The sequence below is a fragment of the Myiozetetes cayanensis genome, unplaced genomic scaffold (assembly GCF_022539395.1).
Source record: "Myiozetetes cayanensis isolate MyiCay16 unplaced genomic scaffold, myiCay2020 scf9, whole genome shotgun sequence".
NCBI classification, from domain to species: domain Eukaryota; kingdom Metazoa; phylum Chordata; class Aves; order Passeriformes; family Tyrannidae; genus Myiozetetes; species Myiozetetes cayanensis.
In genome coordinates, this window is record NW_026088185.1 from 25434340 (window position 1) to 25461301 (window position 26962).

General features: G+C 38.0%; 1 long non-coding RNA gene across 2 annotated transcripts in view; it reads left to right on the plus strand.

Annotated features, from left to right (window-relative positions):
* The window catches only part of LOC126652625 (uncharacterized), a 98285-nt gene that overhangs the window by 61497 nt on the left and 9826 nt on the right, over window positions 1-26962 (plus strand). Inside the window, exons 1-3 of one of the 2 annotated variants that reach the window (XR_007632020.1) lie at window positions 4323-4353; window positions 4757-5277; window positions 8936-9062. This is a non-coding gene — a long non-coding RNA (uncharacterized LOC126652625). Of the gene's footprint in view, window positions 1-4322; window positions 4354-4756; window positions 5278-8935; window positions 9063-26962 lie in introns of those variants that run through there. The other variant, XR_007632021.1, reaches the window with a different exon arrangement.

Below are 26962 nucleotides of genomic sequence, written 5' to 3' on the forward strand. Positions count from 1 at the left end.
AGTTTTTCACCCTTTCTTTGTAGATGACATAACTAGGAACAGATGAATGCTCACACATGATTTGCACACACTGGAACACCAAGGTAGACGTCACCTGAACAACACTGTTGAAGACAACTGATCTACGCTGATGTTTTCAGCTACAGGGTTGTGCTGCTTGACCCTAATGCAAGCATAACACATTTTTCAACTGTTTCTGGAACCAATTTAATTATGTTAAACTACTACATTTCTTCAAAGCAAGAGCTGCAACGAGGCACAAACCTCATGTCTGCAAGTTCATGTTTTTTACCCACCTAAATCAAGCTTTTAATGTAAAGATTAGAGAGAAGCTCAAATAAACATATTAATCTTGGACAAACTGAACTTAAAAATAAAAGCAATAATTGCAGTCCTTGGAAATCACCATTGTCTAGAAATCTACATATTTACTCAGGATCTTGAGTACCTTTTGCAGCCCAGGCTGAATGTTACATCATTTTAACTACACTATTATTACTATTGTGCTAAGATGTGGAAAACTATCTCAAATTCAACCTAACAAGCAGTCTTACATTCCTCAGAAGCAACATTACTGAACAGGGATTTGCAATAGTTTTCAGAAATACTTCTGAAATGTGATATTAATACAGTCAGCCATCCAGTTTTAACTCCCACATATGTATTTTGGGTATAGTCAAGTGCTTGATCTGAAGAAAAACTTTCCTATTCTGAGCATACATTTATATAAAAAGTGTAGTTGCAGGAATTTAAAAATATAATGTAATTTCAGAGAAACAAATTCATTTGACTTAAAAAATGTTATGTAATTTTTAAAAGAAATTTTAAAGATGATAAAGAGAAAATTTGTCTTTTTCCAACTTTTTTTCCCTTTTTAAACTTTTTTTAACATTTCTTGATTTTTTTTTCTCCACAGGCAGAGATAAACTAGCCCCAATGCCTCAAGGCTAGCATCATTTAAATTCAGGAATTCATGCATATAATCCATAATGACAAAGGACTGTAGCTGAAACTGCCTCTATTAAGAGGAATTTTGAACATTATAACCATATCCACTAAATAATGTTAATTAATATTTTAGGTATTCTGAAGAAACTGTGAACCTTTTACTCATTTAAACTGAGCTGGATAAACCCCTCTAGCCAACTCTGCCAGGGAAATTCAAAATTAGGAGCCCAAATTCCTTTGAGGGTCCAAGGCAAAGTTTCCTAATGTTGGAGAAAATCAGATTCAGTTTCCTAAAATGTCATGATTTTAATAATTCAATAAATGTCATAATTTATTTTTTAGGCATAACAAATTCTAAGGAAGATATATACTGCTCATCCAGGATTCTTTTATACAATAATGAGTAAAAGAACTCAGAGTGACACTACTCTAACCCATATGTCATAAATTACCAAATAGGAATAAAAAAATTACCCCACAGCCTAAAAAGTATATCATACACAAACAAAGGCATAATATTACTAGCAGTATGAGACAAGGGGTGCATATAAAGATTTCCTAGCATGGGACTGAAATTATCTCTTAAATATTTTACTCTAATGTCTTTTTCAGGTTTTTGCACATTTGTCAGGGCTGAATTTGTTGCATTTTAAGACAGTCTGCAAACACAGCAACTGTGCTTATTCCCTTTGTTCAGTCTTGGCTCTGTTAAAAAAATATCCAGTCCTCACTTTCCCCTCTATTAATTTCTCAGCAGCTATGAGCAAACTTTCAGTACTTTCACAATGCATAGTTTACTTGGAGAATTAGTCAAACTTTCCGGGAAGGAATGGGAGCATTAACAAAGCCGTGTGGCTGTTTCCATAGTCATAATTTGGAACAAATGCATTATTCTGTTACTGAAAAATAGAGGAAATGACTCATAATGCAGCACTTATATTTCTATATGTGAATGGGTGTGTGTTTTTATGTAACCATATAGAACTTATGGTATTAGAAGCTAATAACTGATTATGGGGCCAAATTATAATCCAGACAGTAATGCTCTGCCTACTTGATTTCCCCTACATTTTAAGTTTTAAATGCTATTCTCCACTCACTGTCCATACACAATCATGCAAAGTGGATATGTCCTTTAAATGAGTGGTATTTCAATTGAAGTTGAAAGGTCATGGATCTTTATTTTCAAAAAACTTTTGTGTAGATAATGAAACAGTAAAATGTTTATTCTTTCTTTTTCACCATCATTCATAAGACTCATGTGGTTTAACACTCTGAGGTCTCCAAACATTTTTGCATTTTGTAGCAAAAAATTTCCATCCAGCTCAGCAAAATTAAGGAAGTTTTGAAGTAAAATCCTTATTTGACCGTTAAAAAGAGAGTCTGCAATTGGAGAAAATGCTAGAACAGCCGTTCAAAATCCCCACAATACAATGTGCACTAATAAAAACCACCTAAGAACTTTCCAGTTTTGTGTCCTGATATCAGAGATTCATTGCATCCATTTTGGGGACTAAGTTAGAAGAACAAATCTTAAGAAAATTCAAGGCTCTAACACTCTTGTGTTTTTCACCTCCCTACTTTTCCTGTCATGTTGGAATCAGACATTTCAGGTGAAATCTCAGCTAAGAATATAATCAAGAGAGATATTCCCAGATCTGATTAACCTACAGTCCAAATAGGTTAATGACAGAAGGAGCTGGGTCACTTTTCTCAGCTTATATAGAAAATCAGGGCAAAAGCTGGAAAGAAAAGTCCATTTAAGTCCAAACCAGTTTGTGTTGATAACTGTGGGACAGTGTAGCTTCCCACATGATCTGTTTGACAGCAGTGAAAGAGAGGAAATTGTGACTCTCAATCTTCAAGCTGATACTATGCCAGAGAATTTTGTGTTTGCTCATTTAGACATGTTTCTCCTCTTATTGCCTGATGTGGCCTTTTGAGACAGTCCCTGCAGATGACACCAGCAACACATTAAGACAAAAGTCAACGGCCTATGGAAGTAACTTGCAGCACTTAGTTGCTTGCAATGATAAGCAAAGACCCTCAAATCCCAAATGTAGCTGAGCACTGGACACAAGTGATGGCAGTTCTGAGGATACTGACCACCAATAATGAGGCCAAGGCCAATTATTTATTCCACTTACCAAATTTGCATTGGTCAGAAGGTAAAGATTTTGAATTTTTATCTTTCCTTACAGTGGTGTTTTAAGGAACTATTCATAAAGTAACTATACTGATGTTTCTCAGTTGCTGGGTCAGATCAGATGATGAGAGTCATAAGGCATTGGAAATATTATGATTCTATAATAGAAAGAAAATCTCATTCCCAAAGTATTCATATCCTTCAGGGCCAAGTGCTCTCTGTAACCCCTCATAAATCGAGTTAGCACTGTTACCATGGACACTTTCTCTTCTCCCTTTAATAAGAAATATGTAAATTTGGAAATAAGTAGAAAGAGAACTACATGATGTTCTTTTCTCCTGTTCTTTCTCTTGTGTTCTGTTGTTTTGTTGTTTTTTTAATTCATTGCCACCATTTCTAAGTGAAACATGAAATACTTTCCCTCCCACTTTTTTTCCATCAAATATAAATGAATACTAGTTAAAAAGGTGAAGTATGTTAACTCAGCCTCAGTAGTTTAGTGAAAGAACAATCTCTTACCCAAGTTAAGCAGCAATAAAATCTTCGTATGCAACAGGGTAGAAGACCAAGGAAACAGCAAAGCAAGAGGAAAAAAATCCTAAGGTTGCAAATTCTTCTGTGATGGGAAAAGCCAAGCTATCCAGGTGAAAAAATCATGTTCGTTTCACAAAAGCAACTTATTCATTTATAATGAAGAGGAAAAAAACACAGGAACAAACAACAATGAAACCAATAAACATGCAAATTCGTAACTGCCTTCAAAATATATTCAATTTTAAAACCTGTTTATCCTTGAGACCAGCTGAAGAAATAGGAGAGAGGAAGAAAAAACAAAGTGTAATCTCTAGCTTTAAGAAATAGCTTACAGAAAAAGCTTAAGCTGCTGAGACTATTGAGTGAACAAGATAATTTCATAATATAATTTGTGCCAGTTTGGTAATGACACTAAACATGTAGAATAATACCCAAGAATAATCATCTAGCAATTCAAGTCAAAGCTTATTTATTTATCTTTTAAATGTTTTTTTTTTTGCTGGTGCCTGACTTCCTCCAGAAACTAGTTGGATTGAGTGAAGCTGGACACTGCAGAGTTTTAGTCTAAGAAACATTCCACCATTTAAATCATCTTCCTGTGGGTGTTCCATTTTTACAGAAGTTTGGAGGAAAAATTTTTTGAGGTGCTTTCAAAAGGAAGCAATGAACCAGGAGACTGCTTCGCACCTGGGAGCTCAGCCATTGCACCAGATACTAGGCAGGAGGTGAGAAAGGGAGTATGATCTTTATGTATGTGCTGAATAAAGTTAGATACAAGTTGTACTTCTTAAAGGCTACTGAAAAAGTCGAAAGTCAAAAATTTCTTGTATCTGCTTAGTGGGGTGGACCTGCTTTATGATATAGACATCTCCAAGGGGTTGAAAGATTCAGTTTAAACACTCTTTGTTGGTTATTTTTCTTTTGCAAATTCTGAAATCTGTCATGGTATGGTAAATGTTTCAGTAGGACTTCACACCATCTAAATGCAATTGGATAATAAGCAGCCACTTTATGCTGATTAATTGACTGATTAAAGAGAGAGCTGAGATGTGGGGGGAAGTCTTCACTGATGACACCTAGTTTAAGATATGTCAGTTCATTTTCCATAACATCTTTTTCCACTGACAGGAGCCTGTTTGACACACTTGGACTTGACATCTTGGAAGCAGATAAGATTAATCTTCCTACCCTTTGGCTCAGACTGGTTGTGATTCATCATGTCCAGCTGTAGCCAGACCTCACTTTGCTTCTCCTCTACTTGTGCCCACTAAGACTTGCAACTGCTAGAGAAAGCTTGCTGGGAAGAGATGAAACCCAGATGAAGAGAGCAGAGGGAAGGATGAGTCCAGGTTTTATCACAATTGCAGTGATTTGGTGTTCACACACTGGCTGTATAATTGAAAGCTTCCTTCTGATACTTGCATCTCTCCTTGTGTTCAGGGACTTCAAAGTGATTTTCAGAAGAGCATTTTGTGTCCCCTTGGAGCTGATCGAAGGCCCGAAGGATTGATGCAGCAGAGAGATTGCTACTGCTATGGTCCAAGGGAAGCCCCAGGAGCATGGCTATAAGGGTAGATACAATCACAAAACGTGTCCAGACTCTATGTCTAGTAGTAGGTGACATCTGGGCAAAACAAGATGATCTGGAGGTAAGTAAAATGACGTGCTGGTTATCAATAGAGGTATTCAAGTGATGCCATGGAGATTTCTGACTAAGGAAAACTACAGTTAAGAAAAGTTATGAAACCAATCTTTAGCTATAAAACAACAATACTATGGGGGCAGGTTATTTCTGATCTTTTCTGGGTATTCCCTGAGGCCAGTAATCCAAATTAAATTGTTTACACTGCACAGAATATGTAGAGCTGAATGATTGGAAAGGATAGGTAGAGTGAATATCTGCTTCAATATTTTATAATAGCTTTTCTACTAAAATATAAGCAGAGAGGTCTGTGAGAAGGAATACAAAAGTGGAAATCTTGCAGTCCTGGGGTTTAGGTCTCATTCATTCACTGACTACTTCTTTCCTTTGTTTTTGGGCTAATCATTTCCATTGCATCTCTTTGTATCCCTAATTACAAACTCTAAAACTCACAAAACACAAAAAACTGTTTTCCTGCTTTTCCTGTTTCAAGCATCAGTTACTGATAGCACAGTACATTGAACTTAAAATGTTAACTTTTCCCCTGTCATAAATAGCAGGTCTTACTCATGATTTGCTGAAATGGTCACTTTACAGCTGTTATAAAATTTAGTTTTACTAGTTGACCTTATCACTCTGCTTTTTGCTTTTGTGTGATCACTTTTAATTGCTTAGGTTCATTCATTTACATTTAAATTAGTTAATTTCTCTTTTGGAAAACAATTATTCAAAAAATTGATTTTTTAAATTTTTTTTTCTTAGTTTACTAAATAAATATGCTTAATATATTGATGGCAAGGCTTGACTCTTAAATTTTGTTCTTTAAGTTTTTCATCTTATGCAGAAAAATAGTCTTCACAACAATCCAGATTTTTGGGTTTGTTTTGCCAGACAATGTACTTTAAAAAAGGGCTTATACTTAAATCTACTCTTCAGACTAAGAGCAGCTTAATGGATTGTTGACAAAGTATGTAGAGCTCAAGCATGATGTGATAATATGAGGTGTTTTCTCACTTTTATATAGTTTATACAACTTTTATTTTCATTTCATACCTGGCTGTCGCTTAGAGCAATGGTCTTCATACTAAAGACTAGAAGTAAGAAAAATCAGAGAAAGAAATTGTAGAGTCAGAGCTCACATCAGAGATAACAATATGCTTCCTGTGACCAAAGGAGATGAGATGTCTGTGACCAACTGCATTATGAAGGAAGTTCAGGGGATGGTTCATACTCTTTTCAGTCCACAGGCCTGCAAAGAGACTTTTTCATGTCTATAGATAAGGTTCAACTTTGGTTTAATAACTGAAGTTGTTAAGTTTGAAATTTACCTTATGAAATTTCAGCAGATGCTTTTTACAGAAGGAATAGTTAAATGGCTGGGCTGGATAGGGGCGCTGCAGAGAGTGTCACTGTTGTGTCAGTAGATCACTTCAGAGGAAAATTCCTAAGTCAGCAGACTTTCATTAATCAGGAAAGCTTTATTTTGTGGATGTACATCTGCATATTTCATGCCACCATCAGCTTCCTGTTCTACTCCACAGAGCCCCTTTAAGGATATAGTGGCTGAAATGCAATGTGGATGTATCCATCCACTCCTAGATAGATGCAGATTGCCCCTTCAGATGAGGGGCCTGTAATTTATCTGGAGATCTTTCACCATTATATTCTATTTCTATGAATAAAATAGAAGGCAAGACAAAGGCATAGAGACAATCTGCCTGTCCACCTTCTTATGACATTTATCCTCAGAGATGACTTTATAAACTTCCTGGTCATTTCTCCAAGCATTTTCCAGGTTTGTTCATACTAAATCATAATTACCTGAAATTGCCACAAGAGACACTCTAATACCACTGGAAAAATTGTCATCGTACTGAGAGAAATGTAGAGTACTGCAGCAGTTGTACAGAAATAGTTTTTCTTTGCTTGCTAATTTGATTTTGGGTAAAGATGCAGGAACATTTTGGGGAATTGATTGCTGTTACACTTTAAAGTCAGGTGAATATATATATATGTATATATTTACATGTATATATTTATACATATATATATATGTCTGTGTATATTTAGTGGTCATTTTGTATTTACTTACCTCAGGTAACAAACACATGAAAACATATCCTATACTCATTTTCTGCCTTTTTGTGTTTCTTTGGAAAGCCAAACTGACAGCTTACAGCCTGTGCAATCAAACCAGTGCCTGTCAAATAGGGAACTGCACTATCTATACACTATCTGTACTATCTACTTCTGGCATGCAACAAAATGCATCCAATCCCACAAAGAATCAAAAACATTTTGGTCAAAATATTTATCATGACACTGGGAATTCATTTTATAACATAAGTTATCAGTCACAGAAAGCTTCAAACGCATAGATGGAATGTGAGTTAGCCGGTTACTAAGAATGCAGAATCTCAGTCCTGGCATCTCTTCCTTTATCTTTTGGTTCAAATGTATTTGATGTCCAGAAAGTGAGTTCTACTAAAAACCAAGTCAAGAAGACACTACAGGGGGCAAGCATTCAGCCATTCCAGTTGAAGAAAGGCCCTGTTTACCTACTAGCTGTGAAAATGGACTGAAATCCTGACTCTCTGTACTAAAATTAATCTGCTGTATCCAAAGTGGTCTTGAATTGACATTCAGGCCCAAATTCACAACAACTCACAGCCACGAGCAAAGTCTCTAAATTCATTATACCTGAGACTCACTTTGGTGGATGGTTCCTCCAGTAACACCACAACAATACAAGGCACTCTTGTATTTAGGACTCATTAGCATGGTTGTTTTGATTATTGTGCTAGTCTGTTGGGTTCAATTGCAGCTGGTATGCTGTCAAACATTTTAACAGTGGCTGGCACTGAGAGATGTTCAGAATTCAAGCCCACACATGAGGGTTTATAAGTGCCTTTGCAGTTGCATACTGCTCTGTGTAGACATCAAGTTTTTCTACTATCACTTTTCTCACTAAGGTTCAGCTAAGCCATAACCACCAACATAAGAAGGATATGAATCTGTTGGAGCAAGCCCAGAGAAAGGCCACAAAAGTGATCAAAGGTCTGGAGAACCTCTCTTTTGAAGAAAGGTTGAGAGCATTGAGGTTGTTCAGTCAGGAAAAAAGAATGCTCTCCAAGGTGGAGAAGGATGTTTTACAAGTGTGTGTAGTGACAGGACAAGTGAAAATGGCTTTAAGCTGAAAGAGGACAGATTTAAACTAGATATTAGGAAGAAATTCTTCACTATGAGGGTGGCAAGGCACTGGAACAGGTTGCCCAGAGAAGCTGTGGATGTCCCATCCCTGAAAGTGTTCAAGGCCAGGTTGAATGGGCTTTGAGCAGCCTGGTCGAGTGAAAGGTATCCCTGCCCAAGGCAGGAGGAGTTGGAATGAGATTATTTATAAGGTTCTTTCCAACCCAAACCACTCTATGATTCTATGACTCTAATCCCAACTTCTATTAATAGTTTTACCAGCAAGCAAAACTATCTAGATATATCACTGGTAAATATGGGTAAAGATTTCACATAGTGGGGAGAAACAGGCAGCTGTTTTGTTCGGTGGTTGTTGTTTGTTTGTTTGTTTGTTTGTTTTTGTTTTGGTTTGGTTTGGTTTTTAAATTCTGCAAGGAGGTGGGTGAGAAATTACATCTGCAGTCTTGTATCTTTAGGTTATTGCAAGAAGACCTGAGAAAAGAATGGGAAGAGGCATCTGTAAATTGCCTGGATATAGGGTAGAGTCCCTGCAGCCTGGGAGCAAGATGAAGACAAGGAAAGAAGGAATTCCAGCTTTGTCAGGTGATTTAGAAGACAGATCAACTTGTTGACTTCATGTCAACAGAAAACTATGCAAGAAAAATGACAAATCTCTTCTGTGCTAGTAAATTCCTCATTTATTAACACTGTCTTAGCCAGTGGGAATCTCTGACTGGGAAAAGTACTTCAGTGATGGTTACTTGTATCTATCTATCCATCTATCTATAAAGAGATATATAAATATACACAAAGAAATGTCCATTTCCTCTGCTGCATAGAGATGTTCTGAAACACCTTGTAGTGAAAGACAACATGCCCAGAATTTCAGATAATATTTATCCTTACTTCTACACCTCAGATGGAGTTAGAAAATTGAGATGCAACAGTTATTATTCAAACATAGGTGGAATAAAACAAAAGTCATGAAATCGCATACTTTGGAGATTTCAGATATGCAACCTGTGTTGCCAGAAAGTAACTCTCTTCCTAATGTAAATCAGCCAAAGTACATATGACTATATTTTCCTGTATTTTTTTTTTTATATTTATCAAGTGCTGGCAAATATCCTTTTTTTTGCCTTCATCCGGGTGCAAGACTCTTAGAGGCCTCAGGGAGCAGATGTGGTATTCATGATTTTGTTCTGAACAATCTGGATGTTTTGAAAATATTCACAGGAAAACCAGCTACAACACCAGATGTGAATGTAGTAAAGCAGCATCTTGTGTTTACACTTTAATTTCTCCAGCTAGGAAGGCTGGAGTGTTATGCACTGGGAACTCATAATACAGGCTGCATGCTCTAATAATGCTGTGTGCCTCTCAGTGCTCTGCAAGCCTTCTGCACAGAGAACCCAACCACTGCAAAACTGAGTCCCCCACAGGTCTGTGATACAGCACCTGTATATTAATTCTTAATAGTAATAACCTTAGTGTAGGAGTAAAGGGTAAGTGAGAACTGCATCTAGCTGCAGCTGCTTTGAGCTGGCAGATCTCTAGGTGCTTGTGTGTGTGTGTGATTTTTACAGCTTTAGAACATCTGTAAGACTCACCAACTTTATAGTGCTACTGTAAATGCCTCTAAATAATCAGGGTCCAGGAATCTAAATTCAAAGCACATAGAATGGAAATCCCAGCTCATCCTGTGTTGTGAAAGTGGTATTTTTCTGTTCTGCATGTTTTTGGGAACCAAGTAATACCAAAGCAAGAAAAAAAATCACCATCTGGCATTGTAGCAGCCCATGTAATTAATACTGCAGGCAGCAGTCAGGTAAAGAATCTGATTCTGAAATTCATACCAGGTTTGAAGTGAGGCAGAGATACTGCTCTCTGTGACAGCAGGAAGGGATGACATTGCATAGAGCTCAGATTTCTGTATTTCGTAACAGTGGTTTCAGAGTGGTGCTTAGTGTCTTCAGAATGCACCAAAGTAGGAGGTAAAACCAGGGAACTCAAGGTGCTGTTAAAGGGATGTGGTGGAGGCAGAGGTATGTGCTAATGGAGAAAGGATGCAGGACAAGGCTGTATGCCCTGCGAGGAGGTCTCCACAAGTCACCACACTTGTCCTTCTATGTCTGTGCAATTAGGTGGGCGAGGATTCAGCTTTGGGGATTTACAATCAGTGTGTGACAAATAAAGCCAACAGCAGTACAGCCAAAGATGCAGAACAGCTACTTATTATTAAAACACTGCTGATAGCTGTAATAGAGACCTGACCATGAGAGCTCCTGTTCTGTAACCCAAACATACCACCAGGCTGGGAAAGGAGTGCAGCCTTCAGCAGAGGAAAGATCTATGGGAAAGAATAGAGACGTAACTGCAAAGGCAGTATCCCTGCAATGCCAGTCTCTCAAACGCGGAGTGAGCCACCAACATCCTCATATCAACTTGCTCTGCTCCACCTCAGTCTTGAGACTAAATTTTTCCATTTTAGTCAAGACCTTTAATGACAAGGAGGAGTAAATTGAAAAACTTTCCTTCTGATTAAATCAATGAATTCTCACTGTGGCTGTTAGAATAAATGTTCAAGGAACCATAGAGCACTACGTCATTGAAAATAGGCTGAGTTTACATGGGAGTGATTTGAGCCTGCTATTTTATCACTCCCATGTGAACTTGATGTGGCCAAATTGGCTCTCCCTTAGGACACTTTATCAGGGAGTTATATCTTTTGCCTAATTAACGTGACTCAGCACTAAAATACATGACTGTGTAGAGGATTCAGTGTGCAGGCTGCAGTGGCAAAGGAACACTTTACAGTGAGAGGCAGTGGTGGTTTTAAGAAAACCGCTCAGGGGAAAAAAAGAAAGAGCGAGCCTATCCTATTTTTCCTGACATCATATCTATGTTTGGAAACTTCCTCTCTAAATCTTTAATGAAGGCAGAATGGGGTTTGAAAAACAGCTGGAGGACATTGATCTACACATTCCAATTTGTTTATGTATAAAACATGCATAAAGGATTAAATGCTGCTTAACAGTTTGTCTGCTTTCAGCTGCTTTCATGCCTCTGCTTTGCTATAGCACCAATCCATGTCAGAAGATACCCTGGGGGGCTTTTAAATAATAAATAGGTTTCTTTGGAGGATGACTTTTTTTTAATCTAATATTAATTGGCACACAAAATGGTAATTATACCTGATCTAGAAATATGCTGTGCCACTCATTCTTCCCTGGTCGATGGCAATTGCCCTGTCTCACAGTAGCTGTAGGAGCATGGAAGGCCAGAGCTAAGGCTGGAGTGACATCAGACTAAATTAAGTGCTCATACATTTATGTATCAGCATAAAGCAATGCAAATGCATTTATAAGAAATGAATGATTTATCAGGAAGTCATTTTGATGCCTTTCTGTTGCATGTGACTAATATGGTGAACAAGTCAGTTCATTGATTCAAGTTCAGGATCCTGGTTCGTCTGTCATTATGAAGGGGCTGCTTCAAAATCCTGAATTTTAAGCACTTTTCTTTTTCTTTTTTATTTAGCCTATAAAGGTTAGTTCACCTCTATCAGTCTGACTGATTTGTTAAGCAAGAAATATGACTGGCTCTGCTTACAAGCTAAATGTTGAAAATGGTCTCTTCAAAATAATACATTGCATTTCTCGCTCATCTAATCCTATTTTACAGAGAGGCACACAAAATAGATTGGAGAGGCCGGTAATTTTAAAAGATAGGCAGCTGTCCATGCTATGGGAGGTCACAGGCACAATCTGTGTATATAGAACCAAATAAGTTACCTGTCACTCAGCTCAGCAGGGGCAAAATTCTACTTTGTCATGGCCTAAATTCCAAATCTTCAGCTGTTCTGCAGATATGCCACTGGTAACTGACAGCTCTGGGGCATAGCATGGGGGTAAGTTTGTAGATAAGATCAAAATACTTCTCACAGAGATGTGAGCTTCAGTCTTGTGTTGGATATGCAATATTTTTTATCTCCCAATGATATATCTGTCTCCAGCATTCTTGGTTCACAAAGTGAGCCATACCAAGTTTCGCAATTGCATCCTATAACATAGAAAAGCACCATATGGTCACATTATTTATTCTTATCCCAACTGGCACCGTGACTCCAGGGTCTTTTATGATCCAGTATCAGTCAGTAAGATCAGCAGAGGTAAAACTGAGTACTCTAACATCTCTAATGGGATGTGTTCTGGCAGCACAGGTAGTCCAGGCTCTCATCATAATGATCCACTGTAATAAGTACCAGCACATTCACAGAGAAACAATCAAGGAATCAGGAGCATAAAGAGTTAAAGATCCATGCATATAGCATTCTGTATTATCTTTCTATTGAGGACAGACAAATGCTCCTGTAGCATATAGCACTGCTAGAAAAAACCACAGAATACTTTAAGAGAAAGAAACCAGGCCTTCTGGGAGAAATTCCCCCAGGTATAAATGTAAGAGTGGAAAACTTGTGAAAACCACAGACTGCAAGAAAGATTTGCTGATGAAATCCTCAGAAAATCCCTGCACAGGCCAGACTTCGCTTAACTCAAGGCTAAACTAACTTAACTGATCAGAGGTGCTGTCAAGCATTCAAGTTATCCACACGATGGAAACAAATGCTTACCACTGATCAGGTGACTGCAGCTTACAGTACAAATTGTGTCTCTTCAACCTTTTTTCCTATTTCCAGTTAAATGTTATTCCTGGCTGGTTTAAGTCAAAATTGTGGTAGTTTTAATTAATTAGCAGAAGAAATGCATGCACATCCTGTCAGACTCTCTGACCAAAACATAGATTTAAAGGACATAAAGGAAGAAAAAAAATCCTAAACTCCAAAGGGAAAAGAATGGTGGGTCATTCACTTGGTAAATATAAATTGGTATATGAAGCTCAATAGAACTAGAGGCACATATTCGAGGAAGATGTTGGTTCAACCCGTGCATCTTTCAAAGCCTGATTGGGCTTTTCTCATCCCTCTACCAAATGCCATCTAACAAATTAGGCGCAGAGAAGAACTATTTATCCCATGTCAACAGAAAATTTGCAGAGGAACTCAAAGCTCAGGTTTTCCCACCCCCACAGTCCATCATCTAGTTACATAAAGGCTTTGCCTATCCAGAAAATAGCTTACAGTATTATGACTGGGTCAGAAAAGCAGCTGAGTGTTTTGGTTTCCATTTGCTAAAAAACGATTAATTGAAAAGGAGTGTTAGCTCCTTTCCCATGGAAAGGAGATGACAAGTGTCATTGCTTTCTCATTTACATAATGAGATTATAACTTTCTTAATTTTAGTCAAGACATATTCATAACTAAGCTACAAGGAAATATTTTGGTAGCCAGGGTGTATACTTCCTCATGCCTTCAAACCCTTGTACCCAACACTTTCAAGATTCAAGACCCATGGCTACCCCTGCCTGAGGATTCTTAACCCTAGTCTTCTGTCTCCATGCATGCACATTTCTCACACCTCACCTGCATGGTATCTGAATCAGTGCTGTTGCACTCAACCTAATATAGCTATTCCTTAACTCCAGCCCTCACTCCTGGGCACAGTTCCCATAGGTCTTTTGCTTTACCTGCCAGCCTTTGGCAGATGCTGAGGTCACCTAGACACATATATTTAGGAACCTGAATCCATCCTATGAAAGAAATTCTTTAAGGACCTTAGGATTCCTTCACCAGTATTATCATTAGAGGAGTATCAGGTGATAATGGATAAGCTATTGCATATCTTGCACTGAGGTCTGTCCCAGTCCAAGTTTTCTACTCTGGTACTCTGGATCTTGTCCTAGGTTCATTTGAAAAACAAAACAAAATCATTACCTTTTTTTTTCCTTCTTTTGAATGTACTAAATATAGATGTATAAACAAAATCCTCAGCTAGATAAAGATAGCACCACACAGATGGCATAAAAAACAAAGCATTTAGCAAGCTAAGAGACAGGCTGTACCCATATACACTTTGCATTACAGCTTGTTGCCAACCAATATAATTCCACAACAGTTAAAATCTCACACAACCTTATAAATTATCCCACTTTATTAGTGACTAAATATTACAGATATGTCTCTGTGACTCTTCTATAAAGTCTGAGTGGTTGGGGTTTTTTTGTCCTAAAATATTTACATTTTATTTTGTGGGCAAGCAGTTTCCTGCACTCAAAACACTTTGCTGGATGCTTTCCCTTTCTGACGCATGGATCCATCCAGTATGTACACTTGTTAGTCCCAAGAATGTGGGGACTAGGGGTGCTGAGGTAGCAGATGTTCTCAGTCTATTCTGCCAGGCAAATATCGTTATCCAGAGTACATTTGGCTTTAGATGAGGGAAAGAGCATTCCTTCCAGGCTTTCCAGAACTGTTGAGCTAAATTTTCCTATTCACCAACTAAACTAGTTATGCTTCTCTTCATGCAAAGCAGACAAAAATGGTTTTCAGAGAAAGGTCTAGTTCTCTAAGTCTGTATTTAAAAAAAGAAAACCTTGACATTTTAATTCCAATTTTTAATTTAAATAATTTATGTTCACATTTTGAATGTCAATAACTTTCTAGATTTTAATTAATGTAAGTCAAAAGCAGAACTTTCAAGATTTTTATAATGAAAAATAAATACATATCAGACATTTTTAAACATACATTTTACTGGTTTTGCTATTTCTTGCTTATTCTCTTTCTAGTCCATTCTCTACAGCAAATTGGGAAACATTTCAGTAAAAGAGGAAGTAAGAAAAGTAGGAAATGGGTAAGGAGAACTGGAAGCCAAAATGGGAAAGATAGGAAAATTGCACATATACTCTATGTATTTGATAAAAAACAACTTTTAAAAAATAAAAAAGAGAAAAAAATCATGAGAACGTGTGAAACATTCATACTTGTAAAACATATCCACCATATCATTCTCTCTTTTTTTTAATATTATTTTTATTTTTTCTCAAAAAACTCCAGGAGCTTAGAAAAAGCTGGGAGGATGCTGCTATTTAAAAAATGTAACACCATTGCCAAAAGCTGGGGCAAGATCTGAAGCAAAAGACAGAACATTAGCTAAGAAAGAGGAGGATATCCATACTATGGTGTCTCTGTGAAAGACTTGGAGTTGAAATTCAAGAAGGATATTGAAAAATTGAAGAATGAGTTCACTGGAAGATGAACTTTATAGTGAAAAATGCAAAGAAATCAGTAGTGTATTTAAGCACAGACTGGATTTTTTGCCCCTGAAAGTTATATTCTCCTACAGATAGGAATTAAATCTGAATGCCTTGCCAACGTTAAGGAAAGATAAACTCAGTATGTCAATGAATATGTTTTATGAAACAGATACAGGCATTTAGAAACTAAGTCGATACTTTTTAAAAATGCTGTTACATCTCTTCCCCATGTTCTGAAGATTAGGAGATACCCTGAAGCAGAAACGAAAGGAGTGGAAAAGAAAAATAATGGAAGTAAGGTTTTAAAGTGGGAAGTGGGGCAGAAGGGAAAAGAAAGGGAAGAAACTTGACTTTTTTCCCCTCATATCTTACCTAAAGTGTACAATTGTACACTTTTTGGTTGTTTGACATGTAATACGTAAAGTCATTTACCTTCCCCGTCTTCTGGCACAGACCTAACTTTCCCAAACACATGCATTCACTGCCTTGTTCAGGACTGAAGCACCCCTCATTAATCTCTAGCTTTTTGGAGGTTATCGCTTTATCTTTTTCTTGCTTATCTTCATTATGGAACTCAATTATAATGACCACATTGGCATGTCATGAATCACACGAGTAGAACACAAATCGATGTAACTGGTACACTTAGTTATGGTGGAGGCTACAGAGAACAGAGCCAGAGAAAATCCATGAACAATTTCTAAAACGGGGTGGAGAGAAGAAAGAGAGAGAGGGTGCCACATTTCCTTGCTAGAGATCATTTTCCCAGTATAGGAAATTGCTGTAATAACCTTTGCTTGGAATTAAAATGTTGTCCTTTAAAGTGTATTGCATAGGCATGGCTTTTGATTCAAAATAGACAACAATAACAACAGCAACAGTGTTGAATTAATTATTGGTTAAGATTAAGTAATTATTGGACAGGATGAATTATTGGATAGGACGAATGACATAAGAGAATTCAAGTCCCAAATCAAAAATGTCCTTGAAGTACTGCTTAAGACAAAGTACACCTATAGTCCCTTTGGACAGCTTGGGTGATGCTACAGAGATGATTTAAGCTACAAAAGCCTTCCAGGATCAATTACTACTGGATAAGAGGTGAACTCAAAGAACCACTTAGCATTAAGATCAGACTTTGTCCCTTCACTGGAATGGTTCTAAACGGCCTCAGTCAAGTTGATAACATAATCCTTCAGCATAAGACCATGTTTTATTACTTTACTGAATGAGTTGCTGACAGAATTAGGGGAACAGACATATGGTTTTCAAGAGGAAAGCTGAGTTCATAAAACAGATAAATTATTTCTCTTCTTGTTCTCTGACCTGCTGGAACCATAAGAGAATTTTTGACCCCAAATCATTGTAAGTTTTATTTTTACCTGGGAAAAGTGTACTTTAAATTTTTTTCCTTTGGTGTAAAAATATAATTCCTTTGCTCACTCAGAAAACCAGCTTAACTTTTCCAGGAATCAAACACTTTTATTACATTCCTTTAGTCTCCTTTAAAGTAATTGATTAGACAATAAACATAAAAAGTATATTCATTATAATGTGAGACAAATTTTACCTCAACCTCCAACCTGACATATTTTTCTTCCACAAAAGCTGCAAAATTGCTATGAAACAATTTGATACTGCTTGTAATAAATTTTTAAACCTAAGTTGTGTAGATATAAAATGACAAATTTAACTGCATTTATATTAAAGCAATTTTCTGCCCATCAGAGAGATGAGAAAATTAATATGCAAGGCATTAACATACAGTCAGAAACACTGTGCACTGCAACTGAAATAAGGATTTTTTATGCCACCACTTATATTTTATTGCTTTCTCAAAAGGAAAATACCAAAAATTGCAATCACTGCATTTGAAGGAGGCTCATTAGAAGAAAATATACTTTGCGGGAAAGTATTAATGAATTATGGGGTAGTCATGTTTACAAACCCTTAATCTATTATTTTGTTTTTAAATTTGTTTCACTAGCAAGCTGCTCAGTGCAGCAGTCAGCAATCACTGGTACACAGAGTAACATTCATGTTCTGTCATGAACTTTGCTGCTGACCAAAATAAAGCTGACTTGGAGAAATTAAGCATATTATTTTAAGAGCCTGATATATTCAAATTTTCTGGGGGGAAAAAAGTAAAAAAGAAAAAAGAAAAAAAAAGAAACAGGTTTGTTCCTTCTTTGTGTCAACCCTTCCGTTCTTGTCAGCCTTAACTTTCTCTTGTGTCTCACACGTCCAGCACCACCTTGGAGCTCGATGTGACTCTGAATGAATCAGAAGCTCCTTTCCCTGAGGATCCACCATCTTAGCTTAGATCCCAGGACTGCACCTGTGCATCATTAGGGATTTTTCACCTTGTTTCACCCACAAGGAAAGATCCAGTCTTGCTCACTATGCACCTGCCCTCCTTCCAGTGTTTGTTACCACTTCAGTATGGTGGAGGTGATGCAGGAAATCCTTTGGGAGGTAGACAGGGTACTGTATCCTTCTGAGGAATCAATTTTGAATTGGTTTAATGTATATTAAAGCTAAGCCTAGGACTACTGCAACTTATTAAATCAGAAGTCTAGAGCCAGAATGATGTCCCTGAACTCAGTTTATCTTCTCTGTGAAGATAACTTCTCTTCCTCATGTCCTCTCACCCTCCTGCCCTTTCTGTTAGTGATGACTCTTTTTTCTCATTTGTGGAAAATTCATCTCACCCTACTTCATTTCTGTTTTATCCATCCAAATCAGAACAGAAAATAAAGTTTCAAAATCACTGGTCTGCTGCAAAGCATGCTTGCTGATTTGGCCAGTATTACTGTGCCTTCATTACCAACGGTCTTACCTTCTCCACCTCAGCTTTGTTTCTTCCAGATACTACTCCTTGTCTCTTAACTACTGCCCCCAAAGACAGCAGCAGTAACCAACTGCAGAATAGATGGAACTAAAGGACAGTGTGTCACTGAATAACTTCAAAGGTCTAAGAACAAGTTCCCACTTTTCCTTCTCAGCACCCCCTTCAGGAGGATTTTACTTCTTTGTGCAAAAGTGTATTTTCCCCTAATACAGCACCCAGATGGTTCACACAGTGGATGAATTGTAGAATCACAGAATGATTTGGGCTGGAAAAGGCATGTAAAGATCAGCTAGTTCAAATCCTCTGCAATGGGCAGGCATATCTTTCACTAGACCAGGTTGTTCAAAGACCCGTCCAACCTGGCCTTGAACAACTCCAATGATGTGGCATCCAAAACTTCTCTGATCAAGCTGTTCCAGTACCTAACCACCCTCACAGGGAAGAATTTCTTCCTTATATCCAATCTAAATCTACACTCTTTCCTTTTAAAACCTTTTCCCCTTGTCCTGTCACTGCCGACACTGATAGAAAGTCTTTCTCTACCTTTCTTACAAGCCCCCTTTATATAATTAAAGACTGTAATAAGGTCTCCAAGGAGTATGTCCTCATAGCCAATCTTTCTGCAACTGATGGCCACAGAGAATAGACAGCAAGCAGGTAAAACCCTCTCCTGTCCACCCCCATGGCTCAGATTTGAGATCAGTCTGTACAGGTAAGCCTTTTTATGTGAAGCAATAATACTAGCCTTGAAAAAGGTGGATAGTTGGAAAGCCAGGCTGTGGAATAATAGCTCAGTTACTTGAAGTCTTTTCTTGTCTCACATCTGGGTATTTTTTCTTTTCTTTAAATAATACATAACTTCTCTCTCAGTCTGGGAAATCAGAGTAAGGAACAGCACTGTAAAGTAAGAAAAAGTTGTGTACTCTTCTTTTGTCTTATAACTTTTACATAGTGCTTTCTTAGCTAGTAAAATATACAAAATATACAACTTAATTTAACAACAAGCTTTAGTTCTAAAACATACAACCATAGCCTGAGTGACACCTTCTTGTTTACAGCCTGATTAATGAACTCCAACTTTTCCATTTCCAGATTATAAAACCACTACACTGTCAAAGTGTGTGCATTCTTTTTTGAAGTGTATAATGAAAAGAAACCAAACAAATATGTTATATCTGGATCTGTCACAAAGGCCACTTTGAAGCACTCACTTTCTCATGAAAGTATCTCTTGGTAAAAAGGTAAATTTTCAAACCCAGAAATACTTGTGGGAAATGTTTCTTACACTGATGAGTTGGGGCATTGATCTACCTTGGGGTGAGAGGGACGGAAATTCCATCAAGACTAAGTGAAGGTGTTTTGGTTTTTGTTTTTTTTCCTGGAAGAACTGGGTAGGGTAAGATGAATAAGGAAGAAATTATAAATGTGTAATTGTCCTGTTCTTCAAGACTTTGCAATACTGCAGCTGTGTCCAAATTTGAATCCTCTTCTGTTGGAACACATGAACACAGAAAAGTGCAAACCAGAAAGGTATTTTTAAATTTCTGTCTAGTTCTTGGACTAGCACTCAGAGAGGTGGAAATCTGGAATTCACATGTGTTTTCTGTCTGTGGGACTTTTTCTTGGATCCATTGTTTGCAGGTACACAACATTTCCTGTGTCTTTGAGGTTCTCTTGAGGCTATTTAAATGCGCTTAAAGTAAAAACAATGGGCTTTACTCACATTTCACTGCTATTGCTGCAGCGGAGTCAAGTAAAGAGCTGTATTCTCATTGTCTCAAATGAATACAGAACCAAAGAAGTTCAAAATGAGAAAACACTAGAAGTGATTTCATATCAACCAAATAACATTGTTTGAGTTGAATTGCAATGCTATGATCTGATGATCCTGACTTTCTTCCCCCAGCTGACAACTTCAACCATCCTGGAAAATGCTTTTCTGACTTTCCCACGTCCATGTTTTGGGTTATTTTTTTTCACTTTGATTTTGTTGTTGGTTTGTTGGTTTGGTTTTTGTTTTGTTTGCAGTTTGTTTGTTTGTTTGTTTGTTTTTAGTTCAAGGCTGTTTTCAACTGAAAAACAAATTTCACAGTGCCTCTTGCAAATGCATTAACTAAATTATATATCACAAATTAGTTCAGTTTTTTTCTATAGAGAAGGCCTGTGAGGTGTCCCATACACATTTTTTCAATGTTGGGGTTCTGTCCACAAATGCACCAATATCCTCTTTTATCTGCTGGGGCATCTTAACTCCTAGAGCCACTGCTATCACAATCTTATCAGTCACCTCAATATAAGATTTTGTAGAATTGTCAGAGTGAGAAGTTGCATAGCTGGTGGAATAAATCCTCACTGCAGGGTAAACACAAGAAAAGCCCCACCAATATCACCCTTTCTTATGCCAGTTGGATGTGGGGTGCCTGGAGAGGAGAGAGAAGAAAGGACCAGTCTGTTAATCCCTGCAAACTTCATCAAGTCCTGTGGCAATACTTTACCTACCTGCAAACATGATCCCCACAAAAAGCTATTCAGTGTGTGTGGTATCTGCAAACTATCCCACTATTTACACTGAATTGCAGTACGGGGAAGTAGAGCAGAGGAGCTTGACACAGGAGATAGATGAGGTGTATGAATATGATTTCTCCCACACACAAATGAAGGCAGCAAATTCAGCTGCAATATGCAGCATCAGGATATTTATTGCTTGCAGGTGTTCATGAAAATATATGAGAATCCCATGAGGTTCACAGATTTTAGAAGGAATTATTGTGCACCTGGAAATTTGTCCTGTAAAGTGTGGTATTTGTTTCCTGTTGTTATTTGCTGTCCATTCTTTTCTAGTCACCATGCATTATTCATGGCTGTACTTGTAGGAGAGCCAAATTCTACAGATACTCTTCATCAACAAGAGGGAACAATTCAGATAGAAAATCCTTCTTGGGAAAGGATGACTTGTTTGTTTAAGAGATCCAGTACAGAGTGAATTTACCTTCTTGAGCTTTTAAAGCTAAATTTCTGTAACCTATCTCCAAAAAAAAAAAAAAAAAAGACTTTGTGAAGCTGTGTAAAATTCCCTCTCCTTGAAAATTTTTTAATGGAAAATGTGTGCTTCCCTCTTTTTGCTGAGGAATTACTAACAGTGGAAAAACCTGCCCTGGTGAGCCCTTTCTCGCACATTAAGGGTTCATACTGCTCACAAGCACTTCACAGGTGCTGTGGGTATGTACTGTGGGGTATATCTCAAGGCTTACAAGACACTTAAATGACAAAAGCTGTGTTAAAAAATATGCAAAGTATACAGATCTAACATGACTTTTTGGCAGATGACAGGATTCACAACAGAACCTGAGGAGTGTGCAAGAGGTGCAACCATTAGTGTAGCCAGAGGGATGCCTGTCATGTCTGGATTTTGGCTGAGGGATACATTAATTTGACATGCATTAACTCCCCACAGACATTAAGAAAAGAGGTGATTGTGTTGCTGGAGTTATTTGGCCAGACAGAATGGAAGCATTTTTTGCAATTATTTAAAAAATAAAAAAACCTTTCTTAAAAGTAGGACAAATGAAAAAAGTAGCTGCAAATAGGAGGAAAAACAAATCTGATCCCGCAGATTGTTGATGTCATCAAAATACTAAGATAAACAAAACTTCTGTTAAGTAACATTTACAGAAAAAAAAATAAAAAGACTAAACTTAAAAATATTAATAAAACATTTCAGGTTTTCCTTTTTCTTTTTTTTAGTACTATTTTGTACTCAAATGTCAGCCTTTTAAATGTAATCAAAAATTGAAAAAACTGTGTGAAATAATACAAATTTTCTTGGTGTTTCTGTAAAATGTGCTGCTGTTCTCTTCACTTGTGTGTTCATTGTTGTATTGGATTTGCAGGACAAATCATTGGTAGCAGGAGGGCAACTGGGATGGCCTCTGTGAGAAGCTGCTGAAAGCTTTCTCCCTGCCTGAGAGAGGCAATGCCAAGTGGATCCAATGTAGACCCATGACTGGCCAAAGACAAGCTCATCAGAAGCAGTGGTAGCACCTCTGGGGTGTGAGATTTAAGGGAAAAAAAAACCCACATGCAGCTGGAGAGAGAAGTGAGAGTGTGTGAGAGGAACAGCTCTGCAGGTCCCAGGTTAGTGCAGAAAGGAGGGGGAGGAAGTGCTCATGGTGCCAGAGCAGAGATTCCCCTACAGCACATGGAGGACCCCATGGCAGAGCAGGTGGATGTCCAGAGGAGGCTGTGACACCATGGGAAGCCCATGCTGGAGCAGGCTCTGGCAGGACCTATGGAAAGCAGCTTTGTGGTAGGACTTGTGACAACATCGGAGACCCACACTGGGGCAGTTTACACAGAACTCCAGCCTGTGGGAAGGACTCATGCTGGAGAAGTTCATGGAGGACTGTCTCTTGTGAGAGGGACCCCACGCTGGGGCAGGGAAAGAGTGTGAGGACCTCTCCCCCCGAGGAGGATGGAGCAGCAGAGACAGTGTGTGGTGAACTGACTACAGCCCCCGTTCTCCATCCTACTGTACCCAGTAAGAAGGAAGGAGTGGGGGTAAGGTATTTTAAGATTTGATTTTATTTGCCATTAGCCTGTTCTCATTTGATTGGCAATAAATTCAATTAATTTTTCCCAAGTGTGTTTTGCCCATGACAGTAACTGGTAAGTGACCTCTCCCTGCCCTTTTTTTATATTTTCTTTCCCCTGTCCAGCTGAGGAGGGCAGTGATAGAGCAGCTTTGGTGGGCAACTGGTGTCCAGCCACAGTCAACCCACCCAAACATTAATAGATCAGTCACCTGTCTAGAGTCATAGCTAAAACTGGACTGTAGAAGACTGAGAAAATTCTGTGTTGCTAAGAGAACATTTCATTTTTATCATGTTAATAAAATAATTATAATTACAAAATAGAGCTCTTTTACCATCTTACAGCACAAGAGGGACAAGACAGCTTGACATAATGGAAGCAAATTATTAATGAAGGTATATAAAGAACTTTTTGTATGCTGACCTTTCCCAGGGAGGGAACAGTGGGGAGTCAAATGCAAAGTGTTATTGCATCAGAGGAGGCAAAGTCCTCTGTTTGGCTTCTGTATTTTCATTCAGTTTTATGTACCAAACCATTTTGAAACTGTTGTTCAGCCTTCATCTGAATAAATCCCAGACCCAGAAAGGAGGTGCTCAGAAACCCTATCAGCTTGTCTTCAGCCATTCAACATAGTTCAGCCTGTTCTTCTGGGTTTTTTTCCCATGGTTTTCATCCCAGGTTTAAAATCTTCAATTTTCCTTTTCAATTAAGGGGGTCTGAATCTGCAACAGTCTCACTCATCTTCTCCTGGATGAGGGAGAGTATTTCCATTCACTGGAATTCAACTTGCATTTTTACACACCACTTTCTCAACTCTATCTCCTCTCCAGTTTCATAACTTGTGAGAAAAACAATTACTCTATAACTACATTCCTGTCATTAGCACAGCAACACAGGTTGGAGGCCTGCTCACAATTTGGTTTTCAGTCTGTTTGGGAGGGAAAGGTAAGACTGCCCCTATCTGAGAACAGGTGGCAAAGTGACAGCTTTAATTTTAAATGCTTTACACCTCTAGCAGCAGTGCCTTATCAGTTCTCAGAAAATAGTTATCTGATGGGTGGTGGATTTTTATTTTTTTTTTTTGTTAGAACACATCCTTAAGTACCAGATCACAAATTTTCCTTTTGGAAATCCTGCTCCCTGATAAATGACCACCACATGCTATTAAAAATCTCTGCACTCTCTGCTGTTATTCTTACAATTTAGACAGGATGATAACAGTCTCTCCAGATAGCTTCGCTCTCCTGTCTGGAGAAACAAGTCCAGGTCTCCATACTCCAAAACAAATAATATTTGGACTAAGGCAGCCTTGAAACACGCTAGAGTAATTAGATTAATTAGGAAATCAACAGCCTCTGAAAAGCTTGGAGTAGAAACCTTTGCCTCTGTCCCAAGGCAAAACCCACAATACACCTAGAAGCTTTGCTACATTTGAATCTGAATTTGTTAGTAGCAATGGGGTATTTCTTTAGTATGCAAATTGAAACTGGGATCGTACTGGGGGAGGTGTAAATACATAGACTTCAGATTGCGCTGAAGATTTTCTAATTTAAATAGGCAAAGGGTGAAAAATAAGCCAGAGCTCAGATGCACAGAGATTCGCTTAGAACATAGGTCAGGAAGAGATCTAGTAACAATCTCAGATGTTTTGGCCTCCAGTCTAGCTATGTTCTGAATCCCTATTTATCCTTTAATATTTTACACATAAATAGTAATAAAAAAAATAATAATATTATTTTCTTATTAGGGGGGGAAAAACCCACAACCTCACATAATTTTTCATTCCATTTGCTTACATGACTTACATTTGCATAGCTAAAACCCTCTATCTCATAAACACTATTTCACACGCCTAACTAAGAATTATTTTGTGATAAAATTGCCTAAACTTCCTCATCATTAACTTCTTTAAATTATACTGTCTGAAGATGTTTATGGATTTGCTAAGTAATCTACTGTGGAGCACAAACTGCAAACCAAAGTGAAATTGAGTTCCCAACTGACTGAGAAGGTAATTAATGATTTAACTGCACAACTGTTAGCAGATCTATAATGCAACTTAAAAGCTAATTGAGAATTGTACAGCCAAAGGAAAGAGGAAAGTATAGTGCAGCCACAGTAGTCCTTTGAGTAGCATTTGGTCAGTCTGCTGTCAGGGAAATTGGAAAAATAGCTATCCCTACCTCATATAAAAATAAAGACACTATACAAAAATATGTGCTAGCTTTGGGGAATTGGCATTTTATGATCACCTCATTAAGAGGGCAAGTTTCTAGCAGAGCACTGAATTCCACAACTTCCCCTTCTCCCTGGCCAGTAGCATTAACATGCTCCATTTCTCTCCCCACTCATAATGCATCAAAACCCACCCCAGCAAATCAGCTACCCAGAAGAGCCAGGAAATGCTTTTCACTGCCATTTTATAACCCAGTTATCTTAATTAGTCCCAGCTGACTGAGGAAGCCCAGAAATAAGGCAGTAGATTGGGTTGTGCTTTTACCTGAAGGAACTTTTCCAGATTCTTGGCAGCTGCTACAGAATCTTTAAGAACCAATAGCCTTACATCTGGGCAAGTATTAATCTTTGCACAGTATATGTGAGCATTTAGCATCCTACCACATGCAAAAAAAGTGAATAATTATTTAAGATGTACAAGGATTTACTCCACTCTAGCAACCAGCAATCTGGAAGGAAGGCCATAGATTTACCAGAGAAGGTGGATGCCTAAATCTCACTGTCATAGCCCTCAAGTCTTATAATATGTATAGAATTCACAGATCCTGAATTTTTTGAGAGTAATAATTATTAGTAAAGGTGTTGAGGCCAACTGCGCAAAACTTGATAGTGTTGAAGCCCTATGTATTTTTCAGTGTGAGGCATTCCTTTCAGCAGCAACTCAGGCTGACATGCGTTTTCCACACCTGTTTAGTATTTTAGGCACCAGTATACAAGGTATTTCAGAGGGACATGTTAATGTTCCTCTTTGTCATGTAGTTATGTAGTTAAAGGGTCACCCAGATGTAATAGAGATCTGTGGTCACTCCAGTTCCCTCTCTGAAAAGATGTGAACTGCATCATCAGCTACTGCCGGGGCACCCGCACTAACCTGTACCTCACAAGTTGTTCTAAGATTTAATATGGAAAAGTGAGGATATGTATGTAACAACATTTCCTCCAACAGAAAAAGGATTTCAGCTCAAACCAATTCACTCTGGGTAGCTGTTCTACCTAGCCCCCCAGTGTCAACTACTGCAGCTCTCTCTAGCCATATTTCAAAAGCCAGAGGGGATGAAAGTGGGTTAGTACCAGAGATGGACCACAGACCCTGAATGTTGCAGTCTCTGAACAGGTCACAATAAGGCATATGAAAGTCATGTCTTAGAGCATTCCCTCCTCAGCATCTACTCTTGTCTACTTTTGGTGTCTTCCCTGTGTTGGCACCGACAGAAATGTCCCTTAGCAAAAGCGGCTCCCACAGATTTATAGATGACATTGATTAGCACTCTGTATTCTATTAAGCTACCAAGTCTCTAAGGGTGAGGCCCATCAGCAACTATAAATGCACCTGCATTGTATTACCCCTTAATGTCCTTCAACATCCACAAACGTCCTTTAAATATTTCACTAAACAAATGGCAAGGTTCTGTATTTGATCTACATTTGACCCTAAATCATACACATTCAAATGCTGTCTGTATACAGTTGTAAGCAGTGCCCAGTATGTACTTTACTGGTTCCTTCCTCTGGTAACAGATAAAGAACAGAACTGGCCTTCTGCAATTAGAAACCATATTTAAGGGTTTTTTTCTCTAATCAGGTGACAGCTTCTGTGAAGTTGAAAGAGAAGGAACTGTCTGCTTGACCTATTTGGCTGAAATTCATCATAAATTCAGAAGGTATTCAGTGT